The following is a 19,435-nucleotide window of genomic DNA, read 5'->3' on the forward strand; positions in this document are numbered from 1 at the left end:
ATGATCGTGGCTCAATGGTTGAGCCCGAGTCTGTTGGATGACTAAATTCAAATTAATCTACTAATTGGTATCTAAGATAAGTTTGGCAATATTATAAGGCAATTTGATCAGTGGTTTTTAATTGGGAGTCCGCTTACTTGATCATTTTGATGGTGTCTAAGGCAAGTCGAGGAAGACCCTCCCACTAATCTCATTTATCTGGCCAATTTGGTAGATCATGTTTTGACTAGGTCACTAATTGATTCGAGTTGACCGATGCCATTAAGATAAATCAGTATGATTGATTTAGATGTCTTTAGACCAGCTTGTATCAAGTCCTCTTCATGACTTGATGAAGTCAGTGGAAGGTCTTATGACTCATAGATCAATTTCTTCTCTTATTAAATCATTAAATCAAATCTTCTACATTATTAGGTCCTTAAAATAATACAGTTATAGGGATAACTAGTTCATTTGTTGGAAAAGGTGCAGGGTTGCATGCATGAATTTCAAAATATTTTTGAAATATAATGCAGCGAAACATGTAAATTAAATAATTTAATCTACAAATGTATGTAATCAAATTATTAAACCCTATAATTAGGACCTATAATATGTCATATTATATTTATAAATTAAAAAATAAAAACTTTGGTATTGATCAAATCAATATCTTAGATCTGAAATAGTTTCAGATCTAAAACCTAGATCACATCTAAATAAGAGAAGAGATCAGATCTTTTACCTTCATGCTGGTCAAAAATTTTATGGTTGATTTTCTTTATTGCCTTTGGAGCTGCACATGCATCCGACCTCTACAGGTGATTCACACGAAGCTGCAACAAAATCAAAGATTCATCGAACGAAGATCCGCTCGAAGTGCTAGCTTCTTGCAGATTTCTCCAGATGGTTAATCTAAAAAATATTCTTCAGATCTCTTGGATATTTTAAGAGATGAAGAATATGAGGAGGAATAAGGGAGAAGTTAAAATTTTTGACCTCCCTAAAATCAAAAATAATAATATAAAAGAAAAAATCTTAAGAGAAGACAGTTCTTCTCTTTCAGTACATCAACGATTGATGTCCTAAGAACATCTCTATGCTAGGACATGGAGAGACCATCTTCTCTAGATATTTTCCAAATTTTCAGATCTCATTATATCTAACTTTTTTCATAGAAAAATCTCATGATTTATGGAGAAGAAAGATTCTAAAACAAACCTTAAGAGAAGACCTTCTTTTCTTCTTCTTCTCTCATCAGAACATGATCAGATCATGTCCAAAATTAGATCACCATGCTCCAACTCATTGGAGCATGAATCCACCATGCCATCCCTCTCTCTCTCTCAGATTTTTATCACATAAAAATATAAAATAAAGAGAAAATAAACTGAAAAGAAAAATAATAAGAGAAAAACATCTTCTCTCTTACCTTTTGTTTCTACAAGACATCAACTTTTGATCTCTTGATAGAAGACTCTTCTCCAAAGAATTTGATGCCTCAAACCACCCATTCCATCCTCTTTCTCTCTTATATTTTATCACATAAAAAATATAAAAAATAAAGAGAGAATAATATGAAAGAAAAATAATGAGAGAAGATAATCTTTTCTCTTACCTTTCTCTTTACAAGATATCAACCTTTGATCTCTTGATTGAAGACTCTCCTCCAAGGATAATGGTGCCTCAAACCACCCATGCCATCCTTTTCTCCTCTTCTATTTTTATCTTAAAGCCATGACCATGAATTTTTGACTCTTATTTGATAGCATATGGGTTGGCAACTTTTTATATGGCAGATTAGGTAAAAAGACCTAATCAACAAGGAGTCCATGGGGCGTCCAACTCTTGGATGCCCCCTCCCTTATAAATTTTATGAAGATTAGGATAAGATGCTTAAAATAGGTGACAAAATGATAGGATAGGATTAGTAAAAGTTGGTGCAAGAGAGGAGAGAAGAGTCCTTGTGAAGAGGGACTCTTTCAAAAAAAGAATAAGCCTAAACCACTTTCCATATTTGAACCAAATCACTTTCCATATTGAATCAAATCAAATCTGATTCAAATCTGTATAACAAGTGGTGTGAGATAATATTCCTTAGATATGGATATCATAGAAAAATATATAAAAATTAATTAGTGGGCGTGGGCTTGAGATTTCTTAGGTGGCGCAAGAGATGATATGGAATCCTAATCTAACTAGGATTCTTATGTAGATTAGGTCAAACACTTTGAACCCAATCCAAATTAATTACAACCTAACTAATGGTGATCTTGATCTAACTAGGAGTCCAATTAAATCAGATTAAATTATATTTAATTCTGATTTAAATTCTAACTTAATTAGGAATTAGGTGCATACAAGTCCTAGTCGAACAGGGACTTTTTCTCCCTTGCAACTGGCTTATCCAATAAATCAATTAGACTTAATCTAATTAAATTTAAACTAATTTTAATAAAATTAAATTTAATTAGACTTGATCTCAGCCCAATTGCTCAATCAGATTGAGCCTATTAGCAATCCAATTGCTAATTGATCCTCCTGCAACACTTGCATTAGGTCAAACATCAATCACATTAATCGTTTAACTTTAGAACGATTTTCAATCATCGATTAACCATCTGATTAGGTTACAACCTCTTATGTGTATGATCCTATAGGTTCGAAGCTAAGTCAGTAGCATAGAAACTAATTTCTGTACCACTCGAAGTAACCATCGAGCAATGGTTCCCGACGTCCAGATAGGTCGAATGTATGCAAAGCAACATTCTAAGAACCCTGACCCATGGTTACTGTATAATTCATCCTTTTGACCAATAATGCTCAAGATGACTTCGAGTATGCTGTCAACACTCATATAAGTCATCTCTATTGTGTCTCAAATTTTTGCAAATCTCGTGACTCCTCACGAGGATTACCCAGGCCTAGATTTTGCTAAATTGAAACACAGCGAGACATTCTCTTTCTGAAGTTAATCAGGATTAGTCAATCCCATCTTGACTCACACACTGACTCCATAAGTACTTGACTGTACCCAAAAATCTTTCGAACCTATATTAAAAATATAGGCAGTCCGGCATCAAAGCACAGTGAGTTGCTTGCAAGTCACCGTGGTGATCTCAGGTCGGAGAAACACTTATACCCATTGGCCTTAGCTAACTACTCTTGACAGTAGAGTGTTACATTGGTCACGTTCAATACAGATATACTCCTACATCTCACCTAGATGCCATACTAATGTCTCTACACCACTTGGTTATGAGGATAACTAATGCATATGGCATACAGCGACCTACACTTGATAAGTTATCATCCTTGTTAATAACTTATCATTTGATCGTGAATAATTTAAGAACCATCCGATAAATCCTCTTTTATCGATTGATTGTGGTTCTAAGGACTTCATCATAATTTAAGAGTTCATTTAAGGAAGATAGAACTTTTATGATGAACCTGTCAAATAACTATTATTATTAGATAATTCATATACTAATTCCAATCATCTACCACTTAGATGATAGGCTTTAGGACATATTTTCTAATATCTCCCACTTATACTAAAATCAATCAGAATGATATCAAATATCCTATCTTCCACTTGAGTTCGTAGAACTTCTTAGTTTCAAGGCCTTGGCAAATGGATCGGTCAAGTTCTCCTTTTTCATCGATCTTCCAAAGATCGATGTCACCCTGATCTAAAATCAAAAGTGATAGCAAAATAGAGTATGCTGGTCCTTTAGTTCTTTAGCCAGATTTATGGCTCCAGTGCTACGATAGGACTGGACCATCAGTGGAGGGTGCCACTCCCAACCTGCTAATGAAGCTCAGCAACTACACAGCTTACATGGCAACATCATATGCTACGATGTACTCTACATCACTAACTGAGTAGACTAAAGTATCATGCTTGAAACTTTTCCAGCAAATTGCTTCTACAATTAGGGTATGATCCGACACTTTCTTGTTGTCATCTTGATCTGACTGAAATCAAAATATCCACATGTTTAAAGTCAGTATTTCCATATTTGAGTCATTGGATTTTAGTATTTCTCAAATACTTAAGGATTGTCCATACAATCTTCCAGTGGTTCTTACTTAGATCAGACTGGTATCTGCTCACTACCATTAGTGAGTATACCATATCTGATCTTGAACATGGAGAAATTAGATGACACCCAAACCTTTATTCTTTGCAATACTGGAATGCCATTCCCAATTAAAAGAATTTCATCCACAGACAACACAAGGAATAATACTACAGAATATTTTGCCTACTTATAAATGCAGGGTTCCTCTTTATTCATAACAAAGATATATGTTCAAAACATATGTTCCAACTCTGGGATAATAGCAAAACAGGCTTTATAGGTCTCCACCTTCTCATTTGTGCTACTCTGATCTTTTGAAAAATCTATTCACACCCAATGGGTTTTATCTCTTCAGGTGAATCATCTAGTGTCCATACACTATTGATTTTCATGGACTTCAATTTGGATTTAATGGCTCCAAGTCACTTCTTAGAGTTAGACCACTGCATTGCATCCCTATAGTGATCGGATCCTTGTTAATCTCATCGAGCTCAACAGGATCGCCATCCCATATCTAGACACTGAAGTGTCTGTCTGGCTAACATGGTACTCTACCAGATCTCCTTAAAGGTATTTTTTTAATGGGCTTTGAGTTTGATCTAATCAAATCTGATTCTGTAGATTTATTAGATTATGTCGGTTCATTTTCTACCAGTCAAACTTTCAAGTTCAAGTTGATAGGCATCAGTTCCTTCTTTAAGGAACTCCTTTCCAAAAGGAATGCCCTACTGCTGATGAGCATCTTATGTTCTTCAGCATGATAGATTTAGTAACCCTTAAACACCTATTGGATCAAGAACTAAGTTTATCTGTATGCAAACCTTTGACATAGGCCGATCAACTCCAAACCCAAAGGTGAGAGAGTGTAGGTCCATGCTCGATCCATATCTCATATGGAATCTGCACAACAGACTTACTCAGTATATTTTCAGAGTAAACCAGATAATTACACAAGAGCACAATCCTGAAATAGACAGAGAAGTGAACCCTATTGTGAATTGAACCATGTCTAACAAAGTTCAACTTCTCCTTTCAGATACACTTTGTTCTGAAAAAGAATCCACTGAGAGAGAATCCAATTCTCTCCTAGATATGTCACAAACTCACTGGATAAGTATTCGTCTTTTCGATCTGATCGAAGAGTTCTAACACCTTATTCAGTTTGTTTCAATCTTTCATTATTGAATCATTTGAATATTTCAAATGACTAAGCCAGATGCACCCATGCCCAGATAGGTCATCTGTAATGAAATATTAATATCTTCCTCTGACACTTAAGTTCAAGATCCACATACATCACTATATATGAGACGTAGAACTTTATCAGCTCCTTCACCTTTTTCATTAAAAGGTGACTTTGTCATCTTTTCAAGAGGACAAGACTCATAGGCTATCAATGATCCATAATCATTGATGTCGAGGTTTACCTCTCAAGCTAATTCGTTTATCCTATTCTTGTCAAGGTGACTAAGCCAAAGATAGACATCCATGACATTATCTAACTTGGGTGTGTACATTACACTTAATGGGCTATGTAAATATTAAATGTCATTTCCTTATTGTCCATGTATTATTGTAACATTATTCATAATAATATGACAATAATCTTCCTTTATTAATGAATGATGATCATCTTTGGCCAAAAGACTAACAAAGATTACATTCATCATAAATGATGGACAATAGTAATAATTACTCTAAATGACAATATTTGAAAATAAGCTCTATAATTCCTAAAGTTAGGATTAGAATAAGACTTCCATCCCTAACATTCAAGAATTTCTCACCATTTTCAAACATTTCACTTACTTGTAGTCCTAGCAATAAATTGCATAAGACCATCGGTATCTAATACCTGGGTAGTAGAATTTCATAGAGAAACTTTAAGGTGTTATTATATAACATCCTTGATGAGCAACTCTTGCTTCTTTATCTTGTTCAGCCTATTATGGTCAAGGGAAGCAAGATAATTTTTCTTCCTTTGACCCTGCTTCTAACAGTAGAAGCAACATGCCTGATTTAGATCAATTTTAGACTAATTATTTTGACTGAACTTAGAAGCCCCAATAAGTTCAACTTTTGATACTAATTAACGAGGTTGGATCCCATAAGTCATCACTGTCTAACAGCGATTGGAGCAATTAAGGTTTAGCCTTATTTTGAGAAAAGAGAACAATGACCTAATGTATATGAATTATTTTAAGCCTAGAGACTTGGACTTTAGTCTCAAGGTTCTCCCACTATTTTGTTCAAATTGATAGCCTCTACCTCCAATTCGAGAATTACTTTAATTTTCTAGTAGGTACTAAAATCCACATAGACTACAGACAATCCCGATTTTGGTCGGCCAACCCATCTGCATCTACGGGTAGGTTCATTAACCAATTATTTCTCCAAATAACTTCTAGTAATTTAATTTTGCCCCAGAAACCTAATCAGTAGGCTTTGACCTCCATTGTAAGGATCCGGTTAGGTCCAACCATTAACATGACCATATTTGGTACATCTAACCAATGAATGATTAAGCCCAACTTTGGTTGGCTAACCTAACCACTATTAGAGAGACACTTCCAAGTCGTCATATGATGAGTGATAATTCCATTAGTCAATAAGTACCAGACTTTTCGTTCTGCAATGATTACTGAGTTAATGGATCCATTATCAAACACCTTAATGGGAGGCTATGACTCAGTTATCTCTATAACTTTATCATTTTAAGGACCTAATAATTTTAGAGAATTTAAAATTATTAGTGATTTAAGGATAGAAAGGATATGGACCAATTTGCTCCTATTGACTTCATCAAGTCAAGTCCTCCCACTGACTTCTCAAGTCATTAACAAGGATTAGGATCAAATTTGATTCATGGGCACCTAGATTAGTCTCACTGATTTTCTATGTGATATGGATTAGCATGAATCAACGAGCAACCTAATCAAGACCTGATTAACCACATTGGCTAGGTAAATATGATCGATGGGAGGGTCTGCCAAAGCTTGCCTTTGACACCATAAGAAATGGTCAGATAAGCAGACTCCCAATTAAAAATCATCGATCAGGTTTACCTTAGACACCAACTGATTTATCAATTTTGATTTGGTCTGTCTAAAGACTCGGGCTCAGTCACTGAGCCACGATCAGTGTCCATTTGTTAGATATATGGACTTTGATCAACTACAACTATTGAAGTGATCTATAAAAATGACCTAATCGTAATTAACTTTTAATTAGGTTTGATCAATTTCTTAACTTAATCCATATTTAATCTAACCCTAGGTCTAACCCAGTTAATGACTTGATCAAAGCTAACCCATTATGCTTTAACCCATGTTTTATGAAATTATCTTAGGATCTTTAAATCACAAACCTAGATCCTAAACAATCACTTAATTCTTTTAATTAAGTTCATGGCTGAGGGTTGGGGTTCGGCATTTTGAAAACTATTTTCAACTTTTGAAAGATTTAATACAATTTAGTATTGTTTCGCTAAATAGGTTGACTCATTTAAAAAATGGATCGACCTATTTCACTAATAAACACTAACAATTAAAATCAGTCAGAAAAATAATTGAGCCAACTTTTTAGTCAAGCTGGATTACTGGTCGGGCTGGCCCGATAAGCAAACAGAACCTTCATAAGATCCTATTCTTGGCTGATTTTAATCTATGTACATTACATAAAATTTTATGAAATGAAATAGACCTAATCTAAAACATTCATAACAAGATTTATTTAAACTCTTTTAAATTTTCTAAATCACAACGTACCAGGATAACCTTTGCACTGTAAAGGGTAAACCTTACAACAGGACAACCTACAGTCCGTGCAATCATTATTTTATTTTTTAAATTTATATTAATATAATCATGAATATGTTATAAAAGAATCTAGATGCTCTGATACCACTGTTGGAAAAGGTGCAGAATTTCATGCATGAATTTTAAAATATTTTTAAAATATAATGCAGCGAAATATGTAAATTAAAAAATTTAATCTACAAATGCATGTAATCAAATTACTAAACTCTACAATTAGGACCTATAACATATCATATTATATTTATAAATTAAAAAATAAAAGCTTTGGTATTGATCAAATCAATACCCTAGATCTGAAATAGTTTCAGATCTAAAACCTAGATCACATCTAGAAAAGAGAAGAGATCAGATCTCTTACCTTCATGTAGGTCAAGAACTCCATGATTTATCTTTTTTATTGCCTTTGGAGTCACACATGCATCCGACCTCTACAGGTGATCCACATAAGGCTGCAACAAAATCGAAGGTTCGTCGAACGAAGATCCGCTCGAAGTGCTAGCTTCTTGCAAATTCCTCCGGATGGTTAATCTAAAAAATATTCTTCGAATCTCTTAGACATTCTAAGAGATGAAGAATATGAGAAGGAATAAAGAAGAAGTCAAATCTTTTGATCTCTCTAAAATTAGAAATAATAATATAAAAGAAAAAGTCCTAAGAGAAGACAGTTCTTCTCTTTCAATACATCAACGATTGATGTTCTGAGAACATCTCTATGCTAGGACATGGAGAGACCATCTTCTCTAGATATTTTTCAAACTTTCAGATCTCATGATATGTGATTTTTCTTATAGAAAAATCTCATGATTTATGAAGAAGAAGGGTTCTAAAAGAAACCTTAAGAGAAGACCTTCTTTTCTTCTTCTTCTCTCATCAGAACATGATCAGATCATGTCCAAAATTAGATCACCATGCTCCAACTCATTGGAGCATTAATCCACCATGCCATTCCTCTCTCTCTCTCAAATTTTTATCACATAAAAATATAAAATAAAGAAGAAATAAACTGAAAAAAAAATAATAAGAGAAAAACATCTTCTCTCTTACCTTTTATTTCTACAAGACATCAACTTTTGATCTCTTGATAGAAGACTCTTCTACAAAGAATTTGATGCCTCAAACCACCCATTCCATCCTCTTTCTCTCTTATATTTTATCACATAAAAAACAAAAAGAGAATAATATGAAAGAAAAACAATGAGAGAAGACAATCTTTTCTCTTACCTTTCTCTCTACAAGATATCAACTTTTGATCTCTTGATTGAAGACTCTCCTCCAAGGATAATGGTACCTCAAACCACTCATTTCATCCTATTTCTCCTCTGATATTTTTATCTTAAAGCCATAAATTTTTGACTCTTATTTGATAGCATATGGGGTGGCAACTTTTTATATGGCAGATTAGGTCAAAAGACCTAATCAACAAAGAGTCCATGGGGCATCCAACTCTTGGATGCCCCCTCCCTTATAAATTTCATGGAGATCAGGATAAGATGCTTAAAAGGGGTGACAAAATGATAGGATAGGCTTGGGAAAAGTTGGCACAAGAGAGGAGAGAAGAGTCCTTGTGAAGTGGGACTCTTTCAAAAAAAGAATAAGCCTAAACCACTTTCCATATTTGAACCAAATCACTTTCCATATTGAATCAAATCAAATCTGATTCAAATATTTGGAACAAGTGGTGTGAGATAACATTCCTTAGATATGGATATCATAGAAAAATTATAGAAATTAATTAGTGGGCGTGGGCTTGAAATTTCTTAGGTGGCACAAGAGATGATATGGAATCCTAATCTAACTAGGATCCTTATGTAGATTAGGTCAGACACTTTGAACCCAATCTAAATTAATTATAATCTAATTAATAATGATCTTGGTCCAACCAAAAGTTCAATTAAATCAGATTAAATCATATTTAATTTTGATTTAAATTCTAACTTAATTAGAAATTAGGTGTATACAAGTCCTAGTCGAGTAGGGACTTGTTCTCCCTTGCAACTGGCTTATCCAATAAATTAATTAGACTTAATCTAATTAAATTTAAACCAATTCTAATTGAATTAAATTTAATTATACTTGATCTCAGTCCAATTGCTCAATTAGATTGAGCCTATAAGCAATCCAATTGCTAATTGATCCTCCTGCAACACTTGTATTAAGTCAAACATCAATCACATTGATCGTTTAACCTTAGAATGATTCTCAATCATTGATTAACCATCTGATTAGGTTACAACCTCTTATGTGTGTGATCCTATAGGTTCAAATCTAAGCTGATAGCATAAAAACTAATTTCTGTACCAGTCAAAGTAACTGTCTAGCAATGGTTCCAGACGTCTAGATAGGTCGAATGTATGCAAAGCAACATTCTAAGAACCCTGACCCATGGTTACTGTATAATTCATCTTTTTGATCAATAATGCTCAAGATGACTTCGAGTATGCTGTTAACACTCATATAAGTCATCTCTATTGTGTCTCAAAATTTTGCAAATCTCATGACTCCTCATGAGGATTACCCAGGTCTAGGTTTGCTAAATTGAAATACAGCAAGACATTCTCTTCCTAATTAGGAGTGGTTAATTCCATCTTGACTCACACATCGACTCCACAAGTACTTGACTGTATCCAAAAATCTTTCGAACCTATATTAAAAATATAGACAGTCCGACATCAAAGCACAGTGAGTTGCTTGCAAGTCACCATGGTGATCTCAGGTCGGAGGGACACTTATACCCATTGGCCTTAGCTAACTACTCTTGACAGTAGAGTGTTACATTGGTCATGTTTAATGCAAATGTAATCAAGAGTCATCAATCCCATCTTGACTCACACATCGACTCTACAAGTACTTGACTGTATCCAAAAATCTTTCAAACCTATATTAAAAATATAGGCAGTCCGACACCAAAGCATAGTGAGTTGCTTGCAAGTCACCATGATGATCTCAGATCGGAGGGACACTTTTATCCATTGACTTTAGCTAACTATTCTTAATAGTAGAGTGTTACATTGATCATGTTTAATGCAGATGTACTCCTATATCTCACTTGGATGCCATACCAGTGTCTCCATACCACTTGATTACGAGGACAATCAATGCATATAGCATACAGCGACCTACACTTGATAAGTTATCATCCTTGTTAATAACTTATCATTTGGTCATGAATAATTTAAGAACCATCCAATAAATCTTTCTTTATCGATTGATTATGGTTCTAAGAACTTCATCATAATTTAGGAGTTCATTTAAAGAAGATAGAACTTTTATGATGAACCTACCAAATAACTAATATTATTAGATAATTCATATACTAATTCTAATCATCTACCACTTAGATGATAGGCTTTAGGATATATTTTCCAACATCATTGCCTCAAATTAAGATGCATGATAATGTGTCCAATAGTCTGAATAGGCATTGGAGGTGCCACAAGCTTGGTGTCTATTGGATATTGAAATTATCATTCATCATATGACCATCTTGTTATGCCCTTCAGATCAATATCAACTTGGCCAAGCCATACTCGGGCCTGAGCATTCGTTTGTTGGATATACTTGGTGTTGTCATGTTAATAGTTGGACCTAACCAGGATTTCAGTGGAGGTGCCACATGTTTGCTGAAAAGATATTTGGGACAAAATCTAATTGTTAAAAATTATTTGATGAAATAATCGGTTAAGAACCTACTCATGGATGTACTAGGATTGATCGAGCCACACTCAGACCCGAATGCAGTCTGTGTGGATTCTAGTACCTGCTAAGAGATTAATATAATTCTTCGAATTGGAGATAAAGGCTATCAATTCGTATAAATAGTAGGAGGATCTTTAGACTAAAATCTATATCTTTAGAATTTAAATAATTTATTTACTAATAGGTTTTTTATTTTTTTTCAGCTATAGCCAATACATTATCGCTCCAATCGCTGTTGGACAGCGACAAGCTTATCAGATCTGAAGGGAAGAAAAACTATTTTTCTTCGAATAATTGATGCGTAGTCGTTGATAGCACCAAAAATAACTCTACTCACTACGTAGGTAGGATGAGTCGAGATCGTATCCTCAGGGACCTTGGGCTAAGTTGAAATTGCAAGGTAAAAGAAAGAAGCGTTGTTTTTGATTTAGAAAATAAATTGTCGTAATATTGAGGTAATTAAAAAAATAAAGAGCTCGGGAGTTTTGAATTAATTTGCACTAGCAGAGTTGTATCTCTTTTTTAACTAAATAGATGTGATTAATCTTAGAAAAAATATCTGTCTTTTCTCGGCACGCTCCGTACCCATAGATCACGGCGCGTCTCCGAAAAGACTAGGTACACAACTCTTCTTTCCTCGGCACGCTCCGTATCCGTAGATCACGACGCGTCTCCGGAAAGTAAAAGTTGTTCCTAATATTAATCTTAACAAGAAAGCATAAATAAAAGCATATGATAGGGAGCAAATAAAGAACTCATGACAATTTAAATAAAAAGCATAATCTTTATTGCATATAAAGAAATACAGAAAAGTTTAGAACAATAAACCATCTCTGTGTCGTTACAAAATTTCTTCTCCACTCCCAAGACTGCTAGCCTAGCTGCTCATGAAGTAGTCCCTTTCTATTCCTCTATGCAAGGCTCTAGAAGAATTTCTGGGTTCCCCCTCCAATGAGAGTACAAAAGTCTTTTTATAGGTGTTAGGAGGGAGGAGTTTTACATGATTTTCCGATGTGGGACTAAAAAAATACAAATCTTTCAAAATATTTCTAAATATTATGTTTTTTCCTTATTTTGAACTTATCTGCAGTGCGCCCACACCCGCGTCAGCGCTCGTCCCACGTCCATGCCGCGTCCTGCGTCCGCGCCCCGCGTCCAAACCGCATCCCGCGTCCGTGCCCCGCATCCACGCCCCGCATCCACGCACCAGCTTCCCGCGTGTTCACGCGCGTTCACGCGCCAAAGGATTCACGCACGCCCAGGAGCCAAAAAATTCACGCGATACCCTTTTCTTTTTTTTTTTTTATATTCCAAAAAGAAACAAAAGTTCCTTCATAATGACATCTATATCCTTTTTGGATTCCTTGCATAGTATCTTCATTTTCTATAATACCGGATGCGTCTTTCTTTTATTTTAATTTTATTTTAAGTCCAATTTTCTTCAAACTTGAGTCTTTTTGATCTATGAATCGGACTCTTTGTATCGGCGATCACCTTTCCTGTAAAACATAGAAAGAAACATCAAATTCTTAATAAATAAGATAAATTAAATATAATTTTTTAATTTAAAATACTTAAATTAAGTGTTTATCACACCCCCCAACTTGAATTTTGCTCGTCCTCGAGTAAAATAGATATATCAGCATTGTGTACCGATTCGATTTTGAATCAAAAATTAGTTTAGGCATCCCAAAAGGTAGATGATACTTGGTCAGACCATTAAAGAGATATTTCATTGGATTATCAATTTGACCCAATTAGTGGCTGAGTATTAACTAAAGAAATTTCAGAGCTTTTCTTTCACCAACTCTCCACTTTACTCTTTAAATTCTCTAACTTAATGGGAAAGAGTTTTTTTTATCTTCTTGCAAATTTAGTCCCCTTTATATATATATATATATATATATAACATTGCCTACCTTTTTACGCGAACCACAATGCTTACTTAGGCGAAAGGGCCCGGTTACTCAGTAGGAGACCAATGTTGTTTTTCTTTTTTTTTTTTTTTTTTTCTTTTTTTTTTTTTAAATAAAAAGCATACCTCGATCTTTACCCAATTTCTCATGAAGCAGATTCTTTATTGAGATCAGTAAGAAGAGGGTTGTAGAATCACTCCTAAAATTTGGTCTAGTTTAAACCCTACCATTCATTGGGTTTTCTTAATAATTTATTCCTCAGTATCCCTAAAATTATCTTGACCGTTAATCATTCATTTATTAGGATGCCTAATTGACTCTTAATCAAAATAAAATTTGAATACACAAAACTAATTATTTCTGACCATACTCGAGGATTTGATTAATTTCCTTCCCCCCCAACTTAATCTACATTGTCCTCAATGGAGTAGGAAAGCAAAGAAAATAAAAGGAGAGAGTGCACCTGGGATAATTTTGCTTCGGAAGTTGAAGATAGCTTCATTGATTAATAGGCTCTTGTTCTAAATTCCTGCAGCTGCGATAAAGTAAAAAAAATATGAAATCGTTGGGTTGCCTCCCAACAAGCGCTAAGTTTTATGTCTTCAGCCAGACGTCAAGTTTATTAACAGACTCTTCCATACAGAGTGGTCCTTTATTCTTTAAAAAAATGATGATCAGTTAAAATAAAATAGACGAAATTTGGGTTGCCTCCCAAAAAGCGCTAAGTTTTACGTCTTCAGCCAGACGTCATATGCGATAAAACCAACAAAAGATGGGTAATGGCTCATACTTGATTGTCCATGGAGGAGTGGTTTTATCATGTGGTGTATCCAACAATATGTTAACTTCTTTCATATATCCCTTAAAGTCATACACTCCAAAGTGAGTCAAGCAAGTATCTAAGGGTTCAGGTGCTAGAATTGTGGGTGTTGCATCTTTTATAATATCTTCTAGTGTATCTACTTTGAAGCAACTATCCATTGATGGTCCTTGGGAAGCACCAAACACATTCAGTCTCAGTTTCTTATTCCCAAACGATACGTCCATGACTCCTATCCTACAATTGATGCATGCATTCGCCGTAGCTAGGAAAGGTCTCCTAAGATAATGGAATTTGTCTGGGGTTGCCACTTAATTCCATATCGAGAACCAGAAAATCAACTAAAAGTAAAACTCATCTACCTTGACCAAGACATCCTCAAGCATTCCACGTGGTTCTTTAATTGATCTGTCGGCTAACTGTAATGTGACTGATGTGGGTTTCAGTTCTCCGAATCCAAAAAGTTCATACACCGAACTAGGTAAAAGATTCACACTTGCCCCTAAATCTAGAAGAGCTTTTTCAATGTGATAATCTCCTATAACACAGGAAATGATGGGGGCTCCTGGGTCTTTAAGCTTTGGAGGAGTGGCATGCTGGACGACAGAACTAGCCTGTTCAGTGAGACGTACTTTCTTTGGGATTTGTGATCTAGATTTACGTTTTTGGGTGCACAAATCCTTCAAAAATTTGGCATAAGCAGGGACCTGTTTGATTGCGTCTAGAAGGGAAAGATTAATTTGGACTTGCTTAAATAATTCCAACATCTCATCGAGTTTTCCTCCCTTCTTATCTGCAGGAATAGGGGCTTTCAGGGCATCCGAAAATGGGCTTTAGGCAAGTAAGATGATTCCGATGCAGTTGGTTCTTCTCTATTTTCAGGTCCTCCTTATTCTTGGGTGATTTGGATTCGGTTAGAGGTTTAGGGTCAGTCTCATTGGTTTTACTAGTGTGTTCAATGACCTTGCCACTTCTCAGAGTCATGATTGATTTGGCATGTTCAGAAAAAACTTCTGGGGTATTATAACTCTCAATCACAAATTGCCCTCTTGGGTTGCTCTCGGGTTGGCTAGGTAATTTTCCTTCTTCCCTCCTACTGAATGCAGTCGCTAGTTGACCTATTTGGGTCTCTAGCTTAGCAATGGATTGTGTGTGGGAGTTAAGGATCTGAGTGTTGACTTCTAATCTTTCTAGTGCTTTCAGGACTTTTTCCTCAAAAGCTGAGCTGTGACCAGTAGTAGACAGTTGAGGAACATTTTGGAATTGATGGTATGGTCCATGCCTATATGTTGGGTCTTGATATTGAGGTCGAGGTGTGGCAGGACCAACCACTGGTTGTGGTCTCCAGAAAAAATTTGGATGGTTTCTCCAGCCGGGGTTATAAGTGTTCGAATATGGATCGTTTCCTGGTCTGCGAGCTTGTTGGACTTGAGCTTGCTGAACCTGCTCATGCACAAACTCAGGAAATTGGGGTGCGGCTGGGCATTCACTAACAAAATGGTTCGGACTTGCACACAATGCACAAACTTCTTGGATTGGATTAGGTGGAATCGGGGATTGTCCAGTGTTTAGAAGATGATCTAATTTTTGGGACAGTTCATCTACCTTTTGATGGATATCTATGGCATTTCCTACTTCATATATTCCACCTCTTTTTAGTTTAACATGGGTTTATCTCTAATAGAGGCAGACATATGATGTAATGAATTTTCACTTAAAATTTCAAACAGTTGCCATGCCTCATCCTCACTTTTTAGCATAAATGTCCCACCGCATGATGCATCGACCATTTGTCGATGTCTTTCAGAGAGCCCATCATAAAAATATTGGATTAACTGCCACTTGGGTACAGCATGGTGGGGATATTTTCTAATAAGGTCTTTTAATCTCTCCCATGTTTCATGAAACATTTCTCCATCTAATTGGGAAAAACTAGTTATGGCTTTCCTTATTTGATTCGTTTTTCCTATGGAAAATATTTCTTGAGAAACTCTCCTTGCAGCTGGTCCCAGGTTGATATAGTCATGGAATCCAAAGTATGTAGCCAGTATTTGGCTTTGTCCTTAAGTGAAAAAGGAAATAATTTCAACCTAAGAGCATCATCGGAGAAGTTGTGAATTTTGACAGTTGAGCATATCTCAAGAAATTCTTCAAGATGTTTATAAGGGTCTTCATTACTAAGTCCATAAAATGAAGGTAACATTTGGATTATACTGGACTTAATTTCATATTGAGTGGCCTCCACAGGGGGTACTTGAATACAAGGAGAGTAGGTATATGTGGAAGGAGTAAAGTACTCCTTCAATTGCTTGGGTGGATCATTCTCCTGATTTCGGTCCATCTTTTTATGTCTGTTGGCTCTAAAGGTTCTTTCTATTTCTGGATCAAAAGGTTGGATTTCTGGTCGTAACGATCTACGGCCAAGCATACACCTTACAATTATACTGTAGAGCATACACAGAAATTTTTTTTTTTTATAATATATATTTTTATAATAAATGAGAAAAGAATGAAGAAAATCTAAAGAAAAGAACCTAAGAATCTTAAATCTATGAAAAGGGAGAAATTAATTAATGTTTAGATGTTAATTGCAATCAACTTAAACAATCATAGACTCTCTATCCTAAGGTTAACTTAGATCTAGACAGCTCCTAACTTTCAAGATTGCTTTTGAGCACTCCAAGCTCAAGACTGACTAACTGACTCGGCCAGGTAAGCGTAAGATGTGGGAGGTTCCCTGCTCGTTGCTTTCCTTAGACACCAACTAAGTTGGTCAGGTCAGTCAACGGAACCAATTGAAAACTACTTTCTTTACACTTGCCTTAGACACCGAGCAATTAACCAATCCGCACTCGGTTCAACTCTAGAGCTTTCTTATCCTATTGAGCTCGAAATTCCTAAGGCTGACGTCTAGTTGATTTTAAATTAAGGTCTAGGTTATGCAAATGCAAGGGAGTGATTTATGGGCCAAGGAAGGGTGATCAAATCCCCACCTTATCTGGTTAATGGGTTATTGCCCTTAAGATCAATTATGGAGATGCAATGCAAAGAAACAAGGTGTCCAATCAGGTTAGAAATTTTTATATTTGAGGTTACGCTATTTTAGTTAAGTGTTATGAAATGTCAGTGGTTTTTTTTTTATATATAATTTTATCTTTTTATATATATTTTTTTTTAATTTTTTTTTTTAGTTTTGCAAGAAAATAAATTTAAGTGATTAAGTCTAAAAAGCAATAAATTACTGGGCTATGAAAAGTAGCAAATTATTCTAAGCAGCAAAATTTTAAATAGTAAATTAGTTATGCAAGGTAATTCTGTAATTATGCAAATAAGATTATTTAGCTAGAAAGCACTGAAAAAAAAATTTAAAACGAGAAATAAAAACTGAAATGTATTTTTTTTTTAAAAAAAAATTAAAAAAAAATTTTTTTTTTCAATTTTTTTTTTTAATTCAACCGTGCCAAGATCCCCGGCAACGGCGCCAAAATTTGATGCGTAGTCGTTGATAGCACCAAAAATAACTCTACTCACTACGTAGGTAGGATGAGTCGAGATCGTATCCTCAGGGACCTTGGGCTAAGTTGAAATTGCAAGGTAAAAGAAAGAAGCGTTGTTTTTGATTTAGAAAATAAATTATCATAAAATTGAGGTAATTAAAAAAATAAAGAGCTCGGGAGTTTTGAATTAATTTGCACTAGCAGAGTTGTATCTCTTTTTTAACTAAATAGATGTGATTAATCTTAGGAAAAATACCTGTCTTTCCTCGGCACGCTCCGTACCCGTAGATCACGGCGCGTCTCCGGAAAGACTAGGTACACAACTCTTCTTTCCTTGGCATGCTCCGTATCCGTAGATCACGACGCATCTCCGGAAAGTAAAAGTTATTCCTAATATTAATCTTAACAAGAAAGCATAAATAAAAGCATATGATAGGGAGCAAATAAAGAACTCATGACAATTTAAATAAAAAGCATAATCTTTATTGCATATAAAGAAATACAGAAAAGTTTAGAACAATAAACCATCTCTGTGTTGTTACAAAATTTCTTCTCCACTCCCGAGACTGCTAGCCTAGCTGCTCATGAAGTAGTCCCTTTCTATTCCTCTATGCAAGGCTCTAGAAGAATTTCTGGGTTCCCCCTCCAATGAGAGTACAAAAGTCTTTTTATAGGTGTTAGGAGGGAGGAGTTTTACATGATTTTCCGATGTGGGACTAAAAAAATACAAATCTTTCAAAACATTTCTAAATATTATTTTTTTTCCTTATTTTGAACTTATCTGCAGTGCGCCCACACCCGCGTCAGCGCTCGTCCCACGTCCACGCCGCGTCCTGCGTCCGCGCCCCGCGTCCAAACCGTGTCCCGCGTCCGGCCCCGCGTCCACGCCCCGCGTCCACGCGCCAGCTTCCCGCGTGTTCACGCGCGTTCACGCGCCAAAGGATTCACGCACGCCCAGGAGCCAAAAAATTCACGCGATACCCTTTTCTTTTTTTTTTTTATATTCCAAAAAGAAACAAAAGTTCCTTCATAATGACATCTATATCCTTTTTGGATTCCTTGCATAGTATCTTCATTTTCTATAATACCGGATGCGTCTTTCTTTTATTTTAATTTTATTTTAAGTCCAATTTTCTTCAAACTTGAGTCTTTTTGATCTATGAATCGGACTCTTTGTATCGGCGATCACCTTTCCTGTAAAACATAGAAAGAAATATCAAATTCTTAATAAATAAGATAAATTAAATATAATTTTTTAATTTAAAATACTTAAATTAAGTGTTTATCAATAATCAGTGCATCTAATTTTTTTTTACAAATCTATATGAATAAGGATCAAATCTTTACTTGGATAGCAGTAGAATTGAGGATCAAATCTTCAAAAATCTGGAATCAACCTTTACGGAGGCCTGGAAGTGTAGATCTTCTACTTCGCATGCATGTCAGATAATACAGGAAGACGGGAAGAACTTTGATCAAATCATCTTCGCAATTGTCATCTCCCCTTGCTTGCCGTCCTCTTCCTCCTTACCATGGGCCCTCTTTTGAGTACTCCTTTTGCACCCACTTCTCACGCCTCTCTCTTTCTTTTTTTTTTTCTCTCAATCTGATTTGTTTGCAA

At 35.4% G+C, this 19,435-nt stretch overlaps 1 non-coding gene across 1 annotated transcript; it reads left to right on the forward strand.

The window, feature by feature from the left end:
* Window positions 1-16,166: 16,166 nt before the first annotated feature.
* LOC140852772 (small nucleolar RNA R71) lies at window positions 16,167-16,272 on the forward strand. Its single transcript, XR_012135670.1, has one exon. It is a non-coding gene; the product is annotated as a small nucleolar RNA R71 (small nucleolar RNA).
* The last annotated feature ends 3,163 nt before the right edge of the window (window positions 16,273-19,435 follow it).

Source organism: Elaeis guineensis, chromosome 11 (assembly GCF_000442705.2).
Source record: "Elaeis guineensis isolate ETL-2024a chromosome 11, EG11, whole genome shotgun sequence".
In the NCBI taxonomy this organism is placed as follows: Eukaryota; Viridiplantae; Streptophyta; class Magnoliopsida; order Arecales; family Arecaceae; genus Elaeis; species Elaeis guineensis.